This window comes from Mustela nivalis (genome assembly GCF_964662115.1).
Source record: "Mustela nivalis genome assembly, chromosome: 11".
Classification (NCBI taxonomy): domain Eukaryota; kingdom Metazoa; phylum Chordata; class Mammalia; order Carnivora; family Mustelidae; genus Mustela; species Mustela nivalis.
In genome coordinates, this window is record NC_139030.1 from 39,829,033 (window position 1) to 39,850,370 (window position 21,338).

Here is a 21,338-nt window from a genome sequence, read left to right on the forward strand (position 1 = left end):
TTTTGCTCCTGGCTGAACTACTAGAGTACTTTCCAGTGTGCTGCGAATATTAAGGTGCATATACCATGCTTAATCAATTGACTCCATATTTTAAAACATGATGGTTTCAGGTGAAAGATCCAGAAAATGAATAAAATAGTTATGCAGTCCCCATTATATGGTACTAATTGATTTTAGTACCTCTTCTAAGCCGAAGAAATTTAAATGGGTTAATTTGGGATAGCTGTTAGCAACACTTAATCTTTTCATGCCTGAAATTTATACTTTATCTATGGCTAAAATTATGAAATCTCTTTGAAATACTTGATATCAAATAGAATAGAAAAGATAAGCTGGACTTTGTTTTAAATAGCTAATGCTCTAATAGTTACTTGAGTCTTGTGGCTAACAGAAAGGCAGGATAATTAGTCCACAAATGTAAGATCTACAAGAATAGATACTTTTATCTGCTGTGTTCACTGATGTATTCTCAGTGGCAAAAAACAGTGTCTGGCCCATTGTAGAAACTCAATTAATATGTTGAATAATGAATGAATAGCTAAAGCTCAGAGCAAGACTATCAAATAATTTCAGTATCAAAAACATAGTTAGCTTATTTTAGGTGCTAAGGACTAAAAGCTATCAATATGAAAACCTTTTTTACCATTTCTGAATATTTACTCTTTGCCAGCTCAAATTAAGTGTTTCATTTATAATACCTTGTTGAATCCTTATGAAAGATTCAATTTTACCATAAAACAAGTAGGTGGAATCCCATTTTTTAGATAAAAAAACCTGAGACTTAAAGAGGCTATTGCCTATATAGCCCAGGATTCACATCCTTATCTACATCTGTCTCCAAAGTTTAATCTCTAAAACACAAAGCCATACCTACAGTTTGTATCACCAAAGTGTAACATCTCAGACTTGGAATCCAAGATTTAGTTCTTGAATTAGAAAATCTTTAACTTAGGTGCAGGCAGCTCTAGATTTAAATTTCTGTGAGGCCACTGTCCTCTGAGTGACAGGCCACAAGTTACTTAATTTCCCTGTGCCTCAGTTACTTTATCTCTAGGATGCGTTTGATTACCCTACCTCAAGATGATTTTTCTAGAATGAGGTGGGACTTTCTCATGAAGCTTGCCTAGTATATAATCAATGCTTCTTTTTGTGCTTTTTTGACTCTAGCTACAAAAAAACACAATGAATTAATGGGTTAAATTATACTATGAAGCAAAAAGGTATAGAAATGTTATCTAAGTAACTTCAACAATGAAAATACCTATTGTCACTCCATTTTTTTTTCCTCTCTTTTTGTTAGGTTAGGCATGGAAAAGATATTTACTCCCAGTATCCTCAGACAAACTCTCTGTTTCACTTTGGCAATGAGAAACCTTTATCTATTAAATCTTTTAGACCCATTCTCAGGAAATACCAGACCCTATTAACGACAGAGGAAGGAAACAGAAGAGGTCAGACAGACATTAAAGTCATTCTTGTTTAGAGGCACATGGGCAGCTCAGTTGGTTTTAAGCCTCCAACTCTTGATTTTGCCTCAGGTCATAATCTCAGGATTTTGACCTGGAGCTGGCCTTTGGCTCTGTGGTCAGCTGGGGGTCTACTTAAGTTTCTCTCCCTCTCCTTTTGCCCCTTGCCCCCACATTCACAGGCATGCACACCTGCTCTACCTCTATCTTCAAATAAAATAAATCTTTTTTTAAAAGATGGGATTGGGAGGGAGACAAACCATAAGTGACTCTTAATCTCACAAAACAAACTGAGGGTTGCTGGGGGGAGGGGGTTTGGGAGAAGGGGGTGGGATATGGACATTGGGTAGGGTATGTGCTTTGGTGAGTGCTGTGAAGTGTGTAAACCTGGTGATTCACAGACCTGTACCCCTGGGGATAAAAATATATGTTTATAAAAAATAAAAAAAGAAAAAAAAAGAAAAAAAAATTATTATCCCATTTCATTAAAAGTAAGTGAAAATGTGAAAAAAAAAAAAAAGTCATTCTTGTTTCATATAGTTATAGCTCTGTTTTTAGAGCCTAAGGAGAGCACAGAAAAGCAGAGAACATTGACTGATAATTACTTTTTACTAACTCCTAATTGCTAGCTATTTTTGTTTATTAAACTTTCTGTTTTCTTCATAAGATCACAGACGTTCTCCTTTATTGCTTAATTTTTCCAAATTATAGGTAAGCACGGGGCATCCTCTGGGACCTATCTTTCCTGCTTTACCTGTACTAAAGAGCATTTTTAATTACTTAAGCTTTTCTATTTTTTTTTGAGAATTATTACATACCAAAGTAGAACATCATCTTAAAAAGGAGATAATGTCTAAGCCACTGTTTGTCTGAGTTCCTTATTTTGTTAAGAGCTTCCTTCTAAACGAGGGCAAGACATGATGGGCAGGGAAAAAAAAAAAAAAAGAAAGAAAAGAAAAAGAATCTCAAGAGAATGGAAAAATAAAATAGGCATACCCTCTTATTTTATTGATTTTAGGGATTATTAACTTATTACAAATCTCTGGCAGACTGTAGACACAAAAGAAGCAATGTCTTGATATTATGGGAAGAAACGAAGTACAATGGGGATGAGAAGGCATAAGGTAACAATGTTTGAAAAGTCTTTAGGCATGAACCAAACAGGTGTAAAGCAAGAGTTCAGGTGAGACAGAGGAGGATGTCCTGGATTTGACTGAGAAATCAAAAGGGTAGTTCTGAGAACAATTTCAGAGAACAAGTTAGGCTAATGCACTTTCTTAACTTGGGCTGCTCATGACCATCATGATGCCTTTAATATCCTGATGCCTAAGCTGCCACCAGCCATTGAAACAACCTCTGAGAGTGGGATCTAGGCGCCAGATGGTTTTAAGCTCCTGGAGATTCCCATGAGCAGCCAAGGCTGAGAGCCACTGTGCTAAGCACGAAGATATCAGTGTGTGATTCCTCCCATCACTTTGAATCACCCAGACATCCAAGTGGGCAAAATCATTATTTTTAAAAGGACAGAAACAGTCCAAACACATTTTCCTGTGTGTATTCACTGCCTGAATTTCCTGACACCTTCTGCCCATCATTGGTAGAACTGGAGACAATGTTCTGAGTAAGAATTGAGTTGCAGCTCAGACCAAGTCTTTAGAGTGACAGAATTATAAACAAGGGGCTGTTGGATCTCTGTACTCCTCTACAGCTGGTGAAAATCTAGATCTCTGGAGCAGCTGTAGGTAAAGCCTATCTTCTTTCCAGCTGTCCAAGGAAACACTTGCCACCCCAAGCAGCTGCCCCAAAGCATAAATGAATTGCCTCTGCCAGGAGTCACAAACAGCTGCTGAAATCAGCTGCTGGTAGGAGATGAAGAAGAGGGCGGTTGGGGGGGGGGGGTTGTTGGCAGGAGAGGACATCTGGAGCCAATGTCCGTTCCCTGGGGAACCCCAGATCACTCCCAGTATTAGTGTGGGTGGATAAAACACAAAAGGGTGGAAGCTTGTGAAGCAACTGCAAATAAATATCTGCAAATGAAGTTACTAATTATGGAGGACACACTTTGACAAGAAGCTATTAATAACTTCCTATTTACTTGGAAACTTCAATATCCAGCATTAAAAAAAAATACATCTTGAAATGCTAAAATATTTTTCAAATTCACGGCATATTGTTTCTCATCCATTGTTCCTTTTTAAAAATCTGGGCATTAACAAATTTTCTTCTTTGTACTTGTCAGGTTTTATAAACATGAGCTAAGGCTTTTTTTAAAAAATGCTACTTTAAATGAATGAATTTTTCCTTCATTTCAAACAGCGGCATTTTACATATTTTTTAAATGTATTTTTTAGTGAGCTAGAGAGTACATTTAAAGGTGTTAACAAATTCTGGAGCTTCAGACATATATTTCCATTTTTCTGGCACCTGGTGAATGTTGCTAAGCAGTGGAAGGAAGCATCACCATTTGGAAGGCACCATGGTCCTATGCCATTTTGACACTTAATTTTTATCTGTTACCCTCATGATAATATTCTTACTTTACTCGCTTGCTGTTATATTTTATACCTTTAATGTTTTATTGCCTGAGTTTATCACATTTTTAGCTTATTATCTTTTTAGTTCAAGATATGGTAGGTTAACCAACAGAGCTGTAGTAAAAACTATTTTTAAAAGGATAGTTTTGAAGTAATCCCATAATGATTTCATGTACTTTTATGGTTCAAGGTCTATAGATTTAAAATGACACCGATTGAATCTTTTCTATCTTAAAGCCTCAAGTGTATCAGTAAGTTTGCAAATATAGTGTTTTAACTCCACCACCAATGTCTTTTTGAGATCATTTTTTTTCCTCAGGGTAAACCATATTTTTAATATACTTTTTATAAGATTACCCAAGAGAGAATATATACATACAAAAATACCTTTTGAAGCAGAGAAAGGCAGACTTAGGAAAAATCTAGAGAATTAGAAAAAGTTCAAAAAAGCATTATGGAGAGAGCCAAAAGGTAGAAATTGGAATACACAAGGAACAAGGGACAAATAGGGAACATGTCAGTCAGAAAAATTTCTGTTAAAATTACACAACTCGAAATGCCTGGGTGGCTCAGTCGTTAAGCATCTGCCTTCGGCTCAGGTCATGATCCCAGAGTCGTGGGACTGAGTGCCGCATCACACTCCTTGCTCAATGGTAGCCTGCTTTTCCCTCTTCCTCTGCTTGTAGCTTCCCCTGCTTTACTCTCTCTCTCTGCCTGACAAATAAGTAAATCTTTAAAAAACAAAAAGCAAATTACAGAACTCAACTGGAAATGGTCTAAGCAAATAAATATTTAAACTTAGAAATAGCCACTTCCAGTTAAGTCTATGGTTTTTTTTTAAATTTTTTTTTATTTCTTTTCAGCGTAACAGCATTCATTGTTTTTGCACCACACCCAGTGCTCCATGCAATACGTGCCCTCCCCAATACCCACCACCTGGTTCCCCCAACCTCCCACCCCCCCCCGCCCCTTCAAAACCCTCAGATTGTTTTTCAGAGTCCATAGTCTCTCATGGTTCACCTCCCCTTCCAATTTCCCTCAGCTCCCTTCTCCTCTCCATCTCCCCATGTCCTCCATGTTATTTGTTATGCTCCACAAATAAGTGAAACCATATGATAATTGACTCTCTCTGCTTGACTTATTTCACTCAGCGTAATCTCTTCCAGTCCCATCCATGTTGCTAAAAAAAGTTGGGTATTCATCCTTTCTGATGGAGGCATAAAACTCCATAGTGTATATGGACCACATCTTCCTTATCCATTTGTCCCTTGAAGGGCATCTTGGTTTTTTCCACAGTTTGGCGACTGTGGCCATTGCTGCTATAAACATTGGGGTACAGATGGCCCTTCTTTTCACAATACCCAGGAGTGCAATTGCAGGGTCATAGGGAAGCTCTATTTTTAATTTCTTGAGGAATCTCCACACTGTTCTCCAAAGTGGCTGTACCAACTTGCATTTCCACCAACAGTATAAGAGGGTTCCCCTTTCTCCACATCCTCTCCAACACATGTTGTTTCCTGTCTTGCTAATTTTGGCCATTCTAACTGGTGTAAGGTGGTATCACAATGTGGTTTTAATTTGAATCTCCCTGATGGCTAGTGATGATGACCATATTTTCATAACATGATTCTTTATATGGAAAACCCAAAAGACTCCACCCCCAAACTACTAGAACTCATACAGCAATTTAGTAACATGGCAGGATACAAAGTCAATGTACAGAAATCAGTGGCTTTCTTATACACTAACAATGAAAATACAGAAAGGGAAATTAGAGAATCGATTCCATTTACTATATCACCAAGAACCATAAGATACCTGGGAATAAACCTAACCAAAGAGGTATAGGATCTGTACTTAAGGAACTACAGAACACTCATGAAAGAAATTGAAGAACACACAAAAAAATGGAAGACCATTCCATGCTCTTGGATTGGAATAATAAACATTGTTAAAATGTCTATACTGCCTAGAGCAATCTATACTTTCAATGCCATCCCGATCAAAATTCCATGGGTATTTTTCAAAGAGCTGGAGCAATTAATCCTAAAACTTGTATGGAATCAGAAGAGACCCCGAATCACTAAGGAAATGTTGAAAAACAAAAATAAAACTGGCGACATCACGTTACCTGATTTCAAGCTTTACTACAAAGCTGCGATCATCGAGAGAGCATGGTACTGGCATAAAAACAGACACATAGACCAGTGGAACAGAATAGAGAGCCCAGATATGGACCCTCAACTCTATGGTCAAATAATCTTCGACAAAACAGGAAAAAACATACAGTGGGAAAAAAGACAGTCTCTTCAATAAATGGTGCTGGGAAAACTGGACAGCTATATGTAGAAGAATGAAACTCGACCATTCTCTTACACCATACACAAAGATAAACTCGAAATGGATAAAAGACCTCAACATTAGACAGGAATCCATCAGAATCCTAGAGGAGAACATAGGCAGTAACCTCTTCGACATCGGCCACAGCAACTTATTTCAAGATATGTCTCCAAAGGTAGAGGAAACAAAAGCAAAAATGAACTTTTGGGACTTCATCAAGATCAAAAGCTTCTGCTCAGCAAAGGAAACAGTCAACAATGACAGTACAGACAAAAGGTTGATATCCAGGATCTATAATGAACTCCTCAAACTCAACACACATGAAACAGGCAATCATATTTTAAAAAATGGGCAGAAGATATGAACATACTCAAAATAAGAGAATTCAAGGAAGTGTTACTAAAGGACTATTTACTTAATAAAGATACGGGTAGGGTAAAGTAGAATGGTAATAACATGAGACAACAGTTAAAAGAATCCGAAAACAGGGAATCTATTAGAAATATTTCCCACTTTGAGAGAAGTAGTAGCTTTTTGTCAAGAGCCAGCACAAGACAACCTGGCAGGGAGAAAGCCAGGGGAATGAATAGCATGCTCCTTCCCTCTGATCGCTGATAGAGATCCCCATTGGCTAAACCTAGCAGGAAGCTAGATGGCAAGCGATTTCTTGGGCATGGTTAAAAAAAAAAAAAAAAAAAGAAAATATAGAGAGTGGACCTGTCAGAGCAAACAGAAGATATGTAGCACACACCACCGCTACAAGAAAAAAATAGTTCACAATGGTGTTTGGTTGTAAATGTATGACAGAACTAATTCAATTACAATACAGGGTGTGGAAATAACATATGTGCATAACTTAAAGGAAATCCATCTAACCTCTAGTTCCAGCATTTATTTGTTTTTCTTCATAGCCAAGTTCATTGAAAGAATAGTTCATGTACTTCACTTTTACCTTCTCATTGGACATTCATTCCACAATTACAGTTTGGCTTTAGTCCTCCAACACTCTACAGCAGTGATTTTCCAAATGTGGTCCCCTAATTAGCAGCATCAGTATCACCTGGGAACTTGCTGGAGATGCAAATTCATCTCACCTCACCCAAGACCTCCTAACTGAAAGCTCCTGAGAATTTGGGCCTCAGCAATCTGTGATTTCGTAAGCCCCGTAAGCCCCCCAGGTGACCCTGAAGCACATTAAAGTTTGAGAATTACTACACTACAGAAATGCATATTTCTAAGATGAACAATAAATTCTACCATACTAGAATCTATGAATGCTTTTCTATCCTCATCTTTTTTGACCTTGATTTTGATCTTTTTGCGCAATATTTGATATTGTGATCTCTTCTGCAGGCAGAATCATCCAGTCATCACATACCTGTCTCAGGTCATAAAGCAGGAATATCCATTCTCTTAGAATAGTAGGAAGTGGGGCACCTGGGTGTCTCAGTCAGTTAAGCATCTGCCTTTGGCTGAGATTATGATCTCAGAGTCCTGGGATGGAGGCCCAAGTCAAGCTCCCTGCTCAGTGGGGAGTCTAATTCTCCCTCCCTCTCTACTCCCCCTCTCCCTCTCTGCCCCTACCTCTCTGCTCCTCCCTCTCCTCCTCTGCACCTCCACTTCTGCCCTTCCTCTTCCCCCTGCTCCTGCTCTCTTTCTCTCAAACAGATAAATAAAATCTTTAAGAAAAATAAGGTATTAATATCGGGGAAAAAAACACTGCTCATATCTTCACCCATCATATCCCAAATCCCCCTAATACTGGTAAGCACCCTTGATAATAAAGAGTTAATGAAGTAAAAATAACTATTCTCATGGAAACTGACCTGTTTGTTTTTTAAGTTGCCTCTCACAGGCTTTATTGTTAATTCTTTTATCCTGCTTCTTCCATGTACAAAACTCAGCAGAGCAGTGTGGGAAGGTAAAACCTATAGTCTTCCAGCCATTGTTCTTGCTAGTGGAAAGTGTAGTATCATTCAAGGAGTAAATAGGAAGGCAACTCAGTCTGGCCTAAGACAAATTTTCCAATCCAACAAATAGTTGCTGGATATCAACAACTGTTTGTCAACAAATAATGCTGATATCTTTATCTAGCTCTTAGTGTATTTTTCAATTCAGAATACATTAAACTAGTGAAGGAATGTGGTTAATTGTTACTCTAATCCCCCAACATAAGATGCATTGTCTGGAAAACTGTGAGAGTAGATTCAGGACTTCACTGATTTAAATCAAAATATGACATGGTCAGATTGAACATTCTAATGTGTCTGAAATGATTACCTTTAACAAGTAGTGGCTACTGAGTTCTTTGACCTTCGAAATCAGCAGAAGTTTATATTGTGGCTAGAGTCTACATGAGTCTACAGAGTTAACAGGTTTAGGCTATGTAGCTCAACTTTATAAAGTACAAGTGAGCAAGTGGCCAGTTAGAGCATTAGGAACACTTCTCACTGGTGGGCTTGTGCTCAGAAACACAGTTTTAAGCAAGAAGGGGATTCATATTAGCATTCATGATGAACATTTTAGAGCATTCAAATGGAAGAAGCAGAAATTTGATCTAAAGTGAGAAAAACGTGTCCTTTCCTAAGGTCAAAATAAACTCCCTTCAGGAATTTAAATTAGGGAGACACTACCACTTTTTCTGGGACTTGGTCCCACATAAAATAAGATATTTGCTAAAACCAAGAAAGGGACCTATTACAATCGTTCACACATATGCTGTTGGGAGGCATCTTAACCTGGAATATGAAGTATAGGGCTGAAGTAAGTATCAGCTGATCTACAGAGGTTGAGATTTTTGCAGTTCTGAGCATCCCTAGAAGAAATCTAACAGATTATTCCCCACCCTATCCTATTTCTTAGCTGCTGCTAGATGACCCATAATGAGGGAAGGGGAGTCAAGTCCCCCTTAAAGAGGAATATAAGTGATAGAGAATGTGCTACAGGAATCACAAAGATGAACCAATAACAGAGGAATTAAAAATGAAAGTAATAAAAGTTATTTTAAAGAAGCACATGGCATAGGTTAGCGTTTTTCACTGGACTTCTGTTCATGCAACTATGAAAACACTGGTTTTGCTGAAATAGGAACTAATCATAGCCAATGTATCAATTTCATGGAGAAGCTAAAACCAAAAATATTTCTACCATTTCTACCATTTTTTAATCTAGCTATCCTCCAGATATCTCTAAATACATGATCCTTGGCTGACATCTGTAATGAATTTAGATAATATTATGTTCTAAATCCAGATTACATTATTTTGCTAAAATAATGCTAAGGGGCCTACAGATTTCTGTGCTTTCTCAGTCATATGGGTAAATAAGTAAGATTGCTATGATCCAGTGTGTCCTACTGATTCCCAGGCTCCTTTAAAAGACCCAGTGGAAGACACTGTCTTAAAAGACACTGTCGATTATAGCTGCTGAAGGAAAACTCACTGACTTAAAACCCCAACTCAACTGAAAATCAGCAAAATAAAACATGATGGAGAGCTAAACTTTAGATTTTAATTCTTTGGAAATTTAATTTAGAAACAAATTTATTCTGGGCACTTATTTCTCTTCAGCAATTTAATAATTAGAGGTTGTTCTGATTGTGAAAATTTGGGTCATGTTTCTACTGCTGCTGGCATTGTGTTATCTGGAACACTTTCTATTATAATTTGACTGAACATATAACTCACTGAATTATATAAATGAATACAAACTGAGATGGTGAATAGAACAGAGAATACATTTATAATACATCATGGTAGACAGATTACTGAATGTAATCTTTTCACCCATTACAGATCATTCTGAGGCAAAATATGAATTGCCAACCATGGTTCAAAGAGAATAACAAGGAGTGGTGGATGGTGACAGGGTATATCACAAAGATAGGAACAAGACTGGCCTTATAAACTACAGTTCTTTTCTGCACACTAAGTTTTCCATAAGCTTGACTGACAAGCCAAAGTGTCAAGAAATGGAAAGCGGTGGAGTACAAGAGAATCATTTTCTGACACTGATTACATTTCAGCTTCAAACCCTAACATGGGAACTCTCACCTTATTCAATTTCCTCATTACTCCCAAAGGAAGAAGGAAAGACAGATATTGGTGACAGCCTGCCCCTTCTTGGGGACAGTTAATGGAATAAAAAAAATCTTTTTGTGACCTTCCTTCTTTATAAAACTCCATCTTCCTTTGGCTACTGTGACTTCACTCTCCCCAAGTATTTCTCTCTCTGGGCAATTCTTCACAGTATCTTTCACCAGCTCTACTCCTTCACACATTCCTTTAGTATGCTCTCCAGGGTACCATCTTTGGTGCTTTCAGAGCAATCTTTCTAAAATGCAAATAGAGACATGTCACTCTTCTGCTTAACATCTTTCAATGAATTCCTTTAGCTTTCAGAGTAAAATCTAAATCTTATTAGCTTAGTCTATGAAGCTCTTTATGATATGATTCCTGATGGTCTCTTGTAAATAAATGAGTAGAGATTATCAAATTTATCAAATCATCAAATTTACAGATTTGAACTGCCACTTTGATAACAATGTAGATGAATATATATATATATATATATATATATATATATATATATCCAGTAAATATTTGTGAAAGAAGGAAGGAAGGAAGGATTGAGGATATGAGATCCTGACTGAGGATGTAACAGAGAAGGTGAGAGGGAAGAGTGACTCAGAGATAATTAGTTGGTAAACCTGCAGCAAGCATAAAATAATTAATTAGATGTGGGAGATTAGCGGGGAGTAATATATACATTTTTTTGTTTAGTTGATGGTATCATTTTTAAAAAGAGAATCACAAGGAAGAACAATTTGAAGGAAAAAATTTGTAAATTCAGATTTAGAAATAATGGTCTCAAACTTCCAACCAGAACCCAATATTAATTCTTTGCTCCATCCATTTGAAATAATTTACCTCTGCAATATTTTAATATTTTCTCTGTATTTCATACCTTCTCTGATATCCTTGAGTATATACATCCCTCTTTTGTTTCTGACATATTTTTAGTCTTTAAAATTCATTTTGAGCTTCCTATCCTTTCTGAAGCTTGTTATGCTCCTTTTCTCCATCCACTAATTATAAATCATATTCACAAATTTAAGCATCTACATCCATTAACTTATTTGCTATTTATTTAAACATCTAATTAATAATGTATTAAATATTTAGTAAGTACCTATTATGTGTCATGCACTGTCCCTGCTTTTCCACCCTACTTCTAAAATAATATTTAACATACTACACTGTAGTACTTGATTTTAAATGTATCTGTTCCACATAGTATATGCTCTTTGAATGTAGATATGCTTGCTCATTTGATTTAATCTTCCTAGCACCAGCCTATTATTAGGCACATGGAGATTGCTTAGCAAATGATTGTGATAGAATGAATCCAAGAAATCTATTGATAGTTAGATGTTAAACTCTGGGCAATGGTGCCTTTATAAATCTGATCTCTGCAGATTCTACTCTGAGAACAACAAGAAAACAGAACACCAAATGCCAAGAATCAAATTTTACACCAAGTTGAATGAAATAGACATTAGTGGGACCGATAAGCTAGCAAGCCTTAAAAGAATCAGAAGAGAAGCAGTTGCAACAGGGCACCTCTCAAGTCAAATTCATAAATGTTAAATGATTACCTAGAGGGCCTTTTAGGTATCATTAAGAATGAAGTTCTCTGAACCAGGGCTGGATTCATAAAAGAGTAGAACTCAATGAAATACTGTTAGTATTATCATTAGTAAGTCTTTATTGAATTGTGAATGAATCTTCCATTATCTCAAAATATATTGCAACTCTATTATAACTGCAATTCCATAACTTTCTCTGGCTGTTAAATATTACTGTGTCTTAAAAATTCTTACAGGACTATTATTTCAAAATCAAGTTATTATTTTCCCCATATTTTCCAGATATAAATAAATAACATAAAAATTTCCATTTGACTTGATTGCTACACTACACTGCTATACAATAATAAGTTGTCCAAGTTTTTTAAACAAAGATCAAGATCTTTTTATTATTTATTCCTAAATTTGTTTAAACTGACTTTAAATTTTATATTTTCATAGATCAATGTGCACTCTTTTGTTAACATTTCTAACAAATATTCTTAAAGTCTGGTTTTTTATATATGTTTACTGGAGAACAGATTAAACATTCTGTATTTGAGGTCAGAATGCCAAACACACTGTATTATAACATAAAGTAGTGAAATTTACCTTTAGATAGAAGTTTAAATTATATGTGTAAGTCAATAAAAATGTACAAACATGTTCAAATGCCATAGGATTTTCACTAACCTCATTCTCACTTATTGATCACTTAAGGAATTTAAGGGCTAAAGATAAATGAGGAAAATTTATAGAATATGACTGACTAGTTATGAGAGGTCAAGAAAGGTTTCTAACCTAGTTAACTAGACAAGTACAGTAACTATGAACAAATAGGAAAATCAAAATGCAGAAGAAACAAATTTATTAAAAGTGAATGAATTTAGCTTTAAAGATATTGAATTAGATGTTATAGTGGGATATCAAAATGACAAAAAACATTTATACATTACTTGGAGATGTGAGAGAAGAATTCAAGAAGGATATAATGACTAATAAAGCACATATGAGAGTCCTCTATATAAGACAAATATATAAGGCATGATAAAGAACTCAGAGAGTAGAAATTTAGAGTAAGAAAACAGAAGCAATCAATAGAGCAAGTAAAGAAGCAGCAGCAATAAGAAACAGTGAAGAAATGGAATGTGGATAAAACAGCACTGGGATAGTAGGGAGTTCAGTTAGCTGGATCCAGAGTTAGATGCCATCCAGCACTTGAACAAGACCGGAAGTTTTCAGCGTAGTCTGGGGCATGGTTGTTCTGGAATATACCACCTTCATCTCTAGAGTCAAAATTACAATAAAGAGGCAACCCCTTTTGCTTGATGGCAAAAGGAACACCAAAGTACTACCCACTCCAAAACACTACAACCACACTTATTGCAAAGAGTTTTTCTCCCACAGAGGCCTTCTAGTAACTGTCCTCTTGCGACAACATGGATGGAACTAGAGCGTATCATGCTTAGCGAAATAAGTCAAGCAGAGAAAGACAACTATCATATGATCTCCCTGATATGAGGAAGTGGTGATGCAACATGGAGGCTTAAGTGGGTAGGAGAAGAATAAATGAAACAAGATGGGATCGGGAGGGAGACAAACCATAAGTGACTCTTAATCTCACAAAACAAACTGAGGGTTGCTGGGGGGAGGGGGTTTGGGAGAAGGGGGTGGGATTATGGACATTGGGGAGGGTATGTGCTTTGGTGAGTGCTGTGAAGTGTGTAAACCTGGTGATTCACAGACCTGTACCCCTGGGGATAAAAATATATGTTTATAAAAAATAAAAAGTTAAAAAAAAAAAAAAAAAGCATGGATTCTTTCCATTGCCAAAATATACCTTCCATCAAACTCCAAACAGGAACCATCTTGCTTAAATTTCTCTCCCTTTAAAGTAGGAGAAGGAGGGGTGTATTAATCAGAATAAGCTGTCTGCTTTAACAACCCCCAGATCTACCTGGATTAAGAAAATAGATGTTTATTTTTCTCTCACAAAGTCTTATATAGTTTGGGTGACTCTCCAGGACAGGTGTCTTTTCTGCAGTCCCTCAGCATTCCAAGAAACTTTGATCTTATGATATTACTGTATCAACATGTGGTCTACACACTCAGCACTGGAAAAATAAGAAGCTGTGAGTCTTTACATGGAGTGTGGCAGTTTTATCTTGAATCAACATGACTAATCTGAAACTGTGTGTTTCAGAATCCTTTTCCCCTTTAAGTTTCCCAGCGAGAGGTGGCCAATATAAGAATTCCCCAAGTCTAGGAAGGTAAAAATGAAATGGTATTGGGTATACTCTAAAAGTCAGCATGACTGAAGATAGAGACTATCAGCAGATTCCACCTTGTCTTTGCTTTCCCCACACTAAAATAAATGCAGAGGTGCAGAAGATCTTAGCTTCTTACCCACCCTCACTCCATGGTTTTACTACCAGCATTTCTAATCAGCAGTAATACCCAGCACACTACCAGTCACAGAGGCAAAAACCTTCCATAGACTTCTGCAACTGTCTTTGTAACAGGCAGCAGAGCCAAAGCAATAATTGAAATGGTTTCAGTAGGGACTCTGGCATTTGACAATTTAGTATGATATACTAAAATGGAAAAACTACTGAAGTCTTATTTAATTTATAGAAGCAGAAATTACCTAGGAATGGAGAAAATGTGTCTGACTTGAATAATAATAAGAGTCACAGCTAGAATTTTGTTTGCTGAGGTGTTTTTGATTACTGATATAATGTCCTTGCTAATAATCATTCTATTTTATTCCTTTATGATTCATTCTTTTAAAATTGTATGTTTCTATACATAGGTATAGGTATGCCAGTTTTCTTTTCATTTCCATTTGCATGGAACATATTTTTCTATCCCTTCACTTTATGCCTGCATGTGTCCTTATATGTGAAGTGTCTTATAGGCAACACATAGATGAGTTTTCTGTTTTTAATCCATTTGGTCACCTTATGTCTTTTGATCGGAAAATTTAGTCCATTTACATTTAAAGGAATTACTGATCAGTTTGTAATTAATATCACTTTGTTTATTGTTTTCTAGCTATTTTTGTAGTTCTTCTATGTTCTTTTTTCTCTTGATCTTTCCCCGGTGCTTTGGTGATTTAATTTAGTGTTATGTTTAGGTTCCTTTTTCACTGTGTTCTGTGTATCTACTATTGATATTTGCTTTGTGGTTACGAGACTCACATATAATATCCTCTATATCTAAAAATTTCTTTTAAGTTAATAGAATCTTAAGTTTAAACATTCTAAAAAATTCTAGGTCTTTATTTTCCATATACATTCTTGTTTTTATATCATATTTAATATATTTATATTTTCCAAATCCCTTAACTAATTATAGTTAACTTTATTACTTTTGTCTTCTAACCTTCATATTAGCTTTACCTTCATTGTCATTTGCATTAACCAGTGAGGTTTTTACTTTCCTGTATTTTCTTGTTACTATTTGTACCTTTTTTTCCAGTTTAAATAAATCTCTTTTAATATTTCTTGTAGGGCTAGTTTAGTGGTGATAAATTCCTTTAACTTTTGTTTCTCTAGAAAATTATTTATCTCTCCTGAATTCTGAATGATAACCTTGCCAGGTAGAGTACTCCTGGTTGGAAATTTTTCCTTTCAGCACATTGAATCTATCATGCCAATTTCTTCAGCCCTGCAAAATTTCTGCTGAAAAGCTTTCTTACAGTCTTATGGGGCTCCCTTGTATTTATTAAGTTGTTTTTCTCTTGCTGCTTTTAAGATTCTTTTTTTTATCTTTAACTTATGACATTTTAATTATAATGTGTCATAGTGTGGGTCTCTTTGGGTTCATCTTATTTGGAACTCTCTGGGCTTCTGGAACCTAGATAACTATTTCCTTCCCCAGGTTAGGAAATTCTTCAGTCATTATTTTTTAAATAATTTTTCTACCCCTTTATTTCTCTTTTCCTTCCCGGGACCCATATAATGTGGGTCTTATTCTGCTTGATGGCCCAGGTGTTCCTCAAGCTGTTTCCACTTTTAAAATTCTTTTTTCATTTTGTTGCTCTGTTTGAGTGCATCTCACTGCCCAGTCTTTCAGGTTGCTAATTCATGCTACTTCATCTGGTCTGCTGTTGAACCCCTCCAGTGTTCAGTTTGTGACTTCTGTTTGGTATGTTTTTTATATTTTCTATCTCTTTGTTGAAGTTCTCACTGTGTTCATCCATTCTTGTCCTGAGGTGTGCATCTTTATGACCACCACTTTGAATTCTTTATTGGGTAAATTATTTATCTTCATTTATTAAGGTCCTTTATTGAGGTTTTGTCTTGTTCATTCATCTGGAACATATTTCTCTGTCTCCTCATTTTGCTTAATTCTCTGTGTTTGCTTCCATGTATTAGGTGAAACAGTTAGCTCTCCCAATCTTGAAGGGGTGTCCTTGTGTAAAAAATGAACCTTATCTTTCAACTTTGTGCTAGGTTTTAGTTGTTTTTCAGACCGTTGTTATTATCTGAATAGTCTGATTTGTTCTTGACAGGTCCCAGTTGTTTGGGATTTGCCAAGTCTTGTCAGTGTTCCAAAGGGAGAGATTCCAGATAGTGTCAAGTTTCAGGCTAACTGTAAGACAGATCTTCAGGCAACAACTTTTAAGGTATGTAGTACATACACTCTAATAGGTCCACAATTATAAACTCTGCTGAATTCCAGATTTAATGGAGATTTAGTGGTATCCACTGGGTTACAGTTGTCAAAATTGTGGCTTAAAATGTGTGTATAAGTTCCTTTAAAGAAGGTATCAGTGAGGGGTGGGAGGCTAAGGGAGGGCACTATTATGGTATCCCCCTGCCCATATTCCCTATGGGGTTCTGTAGCCTCTGTATACGTGGGAACCTTGAAGGCTGCTCCACAGGCTGAAGCTCTAGAACAAGAAAACAGGGCTTTGTTTTTGCATGAAGACTGGAGGTTTGTTTCAGTCTATAGTTTGTGGAGTGCTCTGGGTGTGGTAGCCTGCCTAGGACTGTCTTTTAAATTGTTTCAGACCTGTGAGGTCCAGAATACAATCCCCACTGGCACTAGAGTCAAGCACTCAAAGGACATGCACTGTGTAGGCTATGTTGTGGCAGAGTAGGCTGTACCTGTAGCAGAGGTGGATGGGGTGCTTGGTTGGCCCAGCTGAGGTGAAGCAAGCTGCAGCTGCAGTATAGAGGGATGGGATACTTGACCAGCCTGGTTGTGGTGGGGTGAATGACACAATTATTGAGCAATCCAAAAGACTGCAAGCTTTGAGTAGGGTTCAAACAAGAAATGATATGTACAAAAAAAATCCAAGATTCCTTGTAAGTTATTCTGCTAGTTAGGCCACATAATATACCAGATCCAATGGTTCTTGAAGTGTTTGTGGCAGTAGGAATGCTGAATGAAACAACTGTAAAGCCAATAAAGATTATTTAAAAAAAAAAAAAGTACACAAATTTAAGATTTTGGAGCTATGTTGTGTCATACTTGCAGATACTCTTTTTGAAAAATAGCTTCTGAGTTTTTTTGGGTCCTAATAGAGAATATATACTTAACAAAAGGTCACCAGATTATCTTGAAAATGAAATGACTATCTATCAAGAGCTGATTGTTGACTTACCACCAAGTTATGGGAGCGGCCCTAAGGGCAGTCATGAAGGAAAAGCCCTAGCAGGGGTTTCAGAATTTTACAATTCTGAGCAAGGAATCTGTTGTTTTCTTTATCTCTTTTGCTTAGAATGAGAGATGTCTATGGGTATGGATCTATGCTAATTCTTAGACAAGGACTGATTGTTTGCTAAGGCTTGGTGGAAACATGATTGGATTTGTTAAAAAGAAGTTCTGGGGAAGAAGCATGTAAATGGACCTCTGAAAATAAGCCAGAGTATGAAGATATTTGTGTATCATGTCAGTGCCAACTAAAGAGGGACTCTAGCAGAAGAAATTTTAATAATCAGATGTACAAGAGTACTCATTCTATATATGTCAGCCAGCCTCTTTCCTTAGCCATTCCTGGCTTTGCTCCACTGGTCCATGAATAAAATGGTCACGGGGTAAAGACTAAAGTTTATTTATGAGCTAAGCAACATGAACCTCTACTTACAAAGGCCACTCTATCAAAAGCCATTGCTGAGTACTGAACCTGAAAATAGCAGAGATTAACAATGAGATCCAACAGGGTATACTATTCTCCAGGAGAACAAGCCACCTCCTGGTAAGTTGATTATTTTGAACCATTTCCTTCATGGAAGAGGCAGGGATCTTCTCTTACCTTAGAAGACAATTATTCTAGATACACATTTGTCATCCTCGACCAGAAGGATTCAGCCAAAACGACCATCTGTGAACTTATAGAATGACTTATCTATCAGCATGGTATTCCACACAACATTGCTTCCATCCAAGAAACATATTTTATACTAACTAAAAAGCAACAACGGGTTTTTGCTCACTGAATTCCCTGATCTTGTTTCCTGAAATCAGTGGGAAGACTTGAACACAGTGTCAATTGGATAGTAACACTTTGTAGGGTTGGAGTAATGTGTTTCAGCATGCAGTATATGCTCTGAATCAGTGACCAATTTGTGATGCTGGGTTTTTCCCCTCATAGCCAAGTTCATTGGTTGCAGATGCAAAGAATGGAAGATGGTATAGCTCCTCTCCCTATTACTCCTAGTGAACCATTAGCAAATTTTTTGTTTCTTTCACCTACAGACTTGAGAAATACTAGTTTAGAGATCCCCATTCCAAAGAAAGGAATGCTTCTAATGGAGGATGCAGCAACAGTTAAAAAAAACTGAAGGTAAAACTGCAACCTGGCCATTCCTCATGACAGTGAATCAGCAAAAAAGGAAGTAACTCTAGTTAATAGTGGGTATAATGTTTTATTCTGACTACCAAAAGAAAATTGTGTCGTTAGCAGAATTCTAATATAGCTCCTAAAATTCACACTCACTACTGCACATGCTATTATAATTCCTTCCCTTGAATGTGGGCAAAACCTACAAATATGATTAGATAGGCACTCCCTTGATTAGGTTACATTATATAAAACTCAGCTGCAGCAGACTGGAGTAAGATTCTCCTGCTGGAGCTGAAGACAAAGCTGTCACGTTGTTATATAACAGGCTCATGCCTGGGACCTAAGAGCAGTTGTAGACTGACAGTGATCCTCTCCCCTCCTCAGTCAATAAATGGGACCTTGGTCCTAAAACTACAGGAACTGAATTCGGCCAATAGTCTGAATGAACTAAGAAAAGAACCCTGAATTCAGATAAGATCACAGTCTCAGTGACAATTTGGTTTTACCTGGTGAGACTATGGGCAGACTACTGGTTAACGGGTACCTAAAGTACTAACCCACAGAAATGGAGAGATAATGAATGGATATTGTTCTAAATTGTTCATTTATGGTTCAGTTGGTATGCAGCAATAAGAATACTAATATAACTGTGTTGGTTCTACACAACAAGGTAGGGAGGCAAGTGTTTATAACACAAGAGATCCTCTAGGATACCTCTCAGGACTCAAATATGCTTAATAAAAAATTTATGAAACACCACAAGAATTAAAAACAACAGTATTGCATGGAGCACTGGGTGTGGTGCATAAACAATGAATTCTGGGACACTGAAAAGAAATTTAAAAAATAAATATTTAAAAAATAATTTAAAAATATAAATAAAATAACAGAGCTACTAATGGCACAGACTCCTCAGAAATTCAGTTTTGGGACACCCCACCAGTCAAGAAACTGTGATCAGCTAAACACTTACTGAGGGCAAAAGGAATATGGAATGAGTATGAGAAAAAGCAAGTTCTAAATACCAGCTATAAGCACATGACCATTCACATAAATGAAGACTATAGCATTTATGAGTATTTCCTCATTTTTTGATGTATTTGTGTGCATACATGTATGTGTATATATCCATATATCTAACAGGTGGATGGATGGATGGATGGATGGATGCATATGCATGCATACATGCACAGATAGTAATCATTTTCTTTATCACTTTTCTCTCTCCTGTTCTCCTACTATTTAACATAATATATGTTACAGTGATTAGCTAATATGTCATTATTTAAGTTAGGAGATTTCAAAAATTGAGTGTAACTCAGCTAGAAAAGAGAAGTATAACACCCAAAGACAGATGAAATGACTGTATAATTTTCTGTCTTCTTTTGGGGGGAAGATATAATGTTAGCATGTTTTCAGTTTCATGTAGATGAACCATGATAAGTGGAATCATGATTTGATTATTAGACATAAATATGGTTCAAAGCTGTATGAATAGATGCCACACTGACAAGGAGCCACTCTGCAGTTGTTTTCTAATTTATCAAGCTGGCTAACTTGGAGCTATGTTTCCCAGAATCCTCTTCCCTGGTATGGTTTTCATTTTGAGGTAATCCAAAGAAGAAATCAATGTGATTTGGAAATCAGAAGGTGAAGCAGCCACCAATACTTTCTGAAGGTCATCCAAACTGAAGGCAATGAGAAACGCAAAGATTTCCCAAAAGATTTTAGCTTGTCTTTAATATTCTTGATGTTGAGAGACAGACACAATCATATTCCTACATTCAGCTTGTTCTCACTCTTCCCCACTCTATATTCAGTTCCCCCTCCAAACTGCTAACTCTGCTAATGGACAGGAACGCCTAATCGTCACCAAACAGAAAAACAGCAAACTTCCACAGATCATTCTACCAACTCTCCTTTATGGTCTTACTCTAGCAGCTGCACATGTGTACTTAAATCATTAATACAAAATCAAATTTTAAAAAGGAGCCTACTGGTGGGTTTTAAGGAGGACATATATTGCATGGAACACTGGGTGTGGTGCATAAACAATGAATTTCGGGGCACTGAAAAAAAATTAATTTAATTTAATTTAAAAATAAATAAATAAATAAATAAAAAGGAATGTCTCACTTATATAGAGGAATGTCCTGGCTGAATCTAAATAACTTCACAAATCCCCTGGCAAACTCACTTGTTGATCCACACCAGTGCATGAAAGGGGCAGGGTTAGTGCCTCTTCTCCAGCTTCCCCTACAATTTTGCAAGATCTCATTCCTATCATAAATTCCTACTGCACTGTATTCAGAGTGTTCTGCTTCCTTGATAGAAGCCTAATACAGGAGCTTCTTACATCCTCAGCCATAAAGGGATAGTTCATGGGCCAATGTCCATAGTGCACTTATCTGCAAAGAGGCTGAAAAAGACTGGAGAGCTGACAAGTGAGTAACAGCAATGTCAACCACTTCTTCAAAAAAATTTTTAAATGCTGATTTTGTATTTTAAAGAAAAAAAAAAAATAACCATACACCAACTTTAAAAACTGCCTGGAATATAAAAGTTGTATCTTCAAA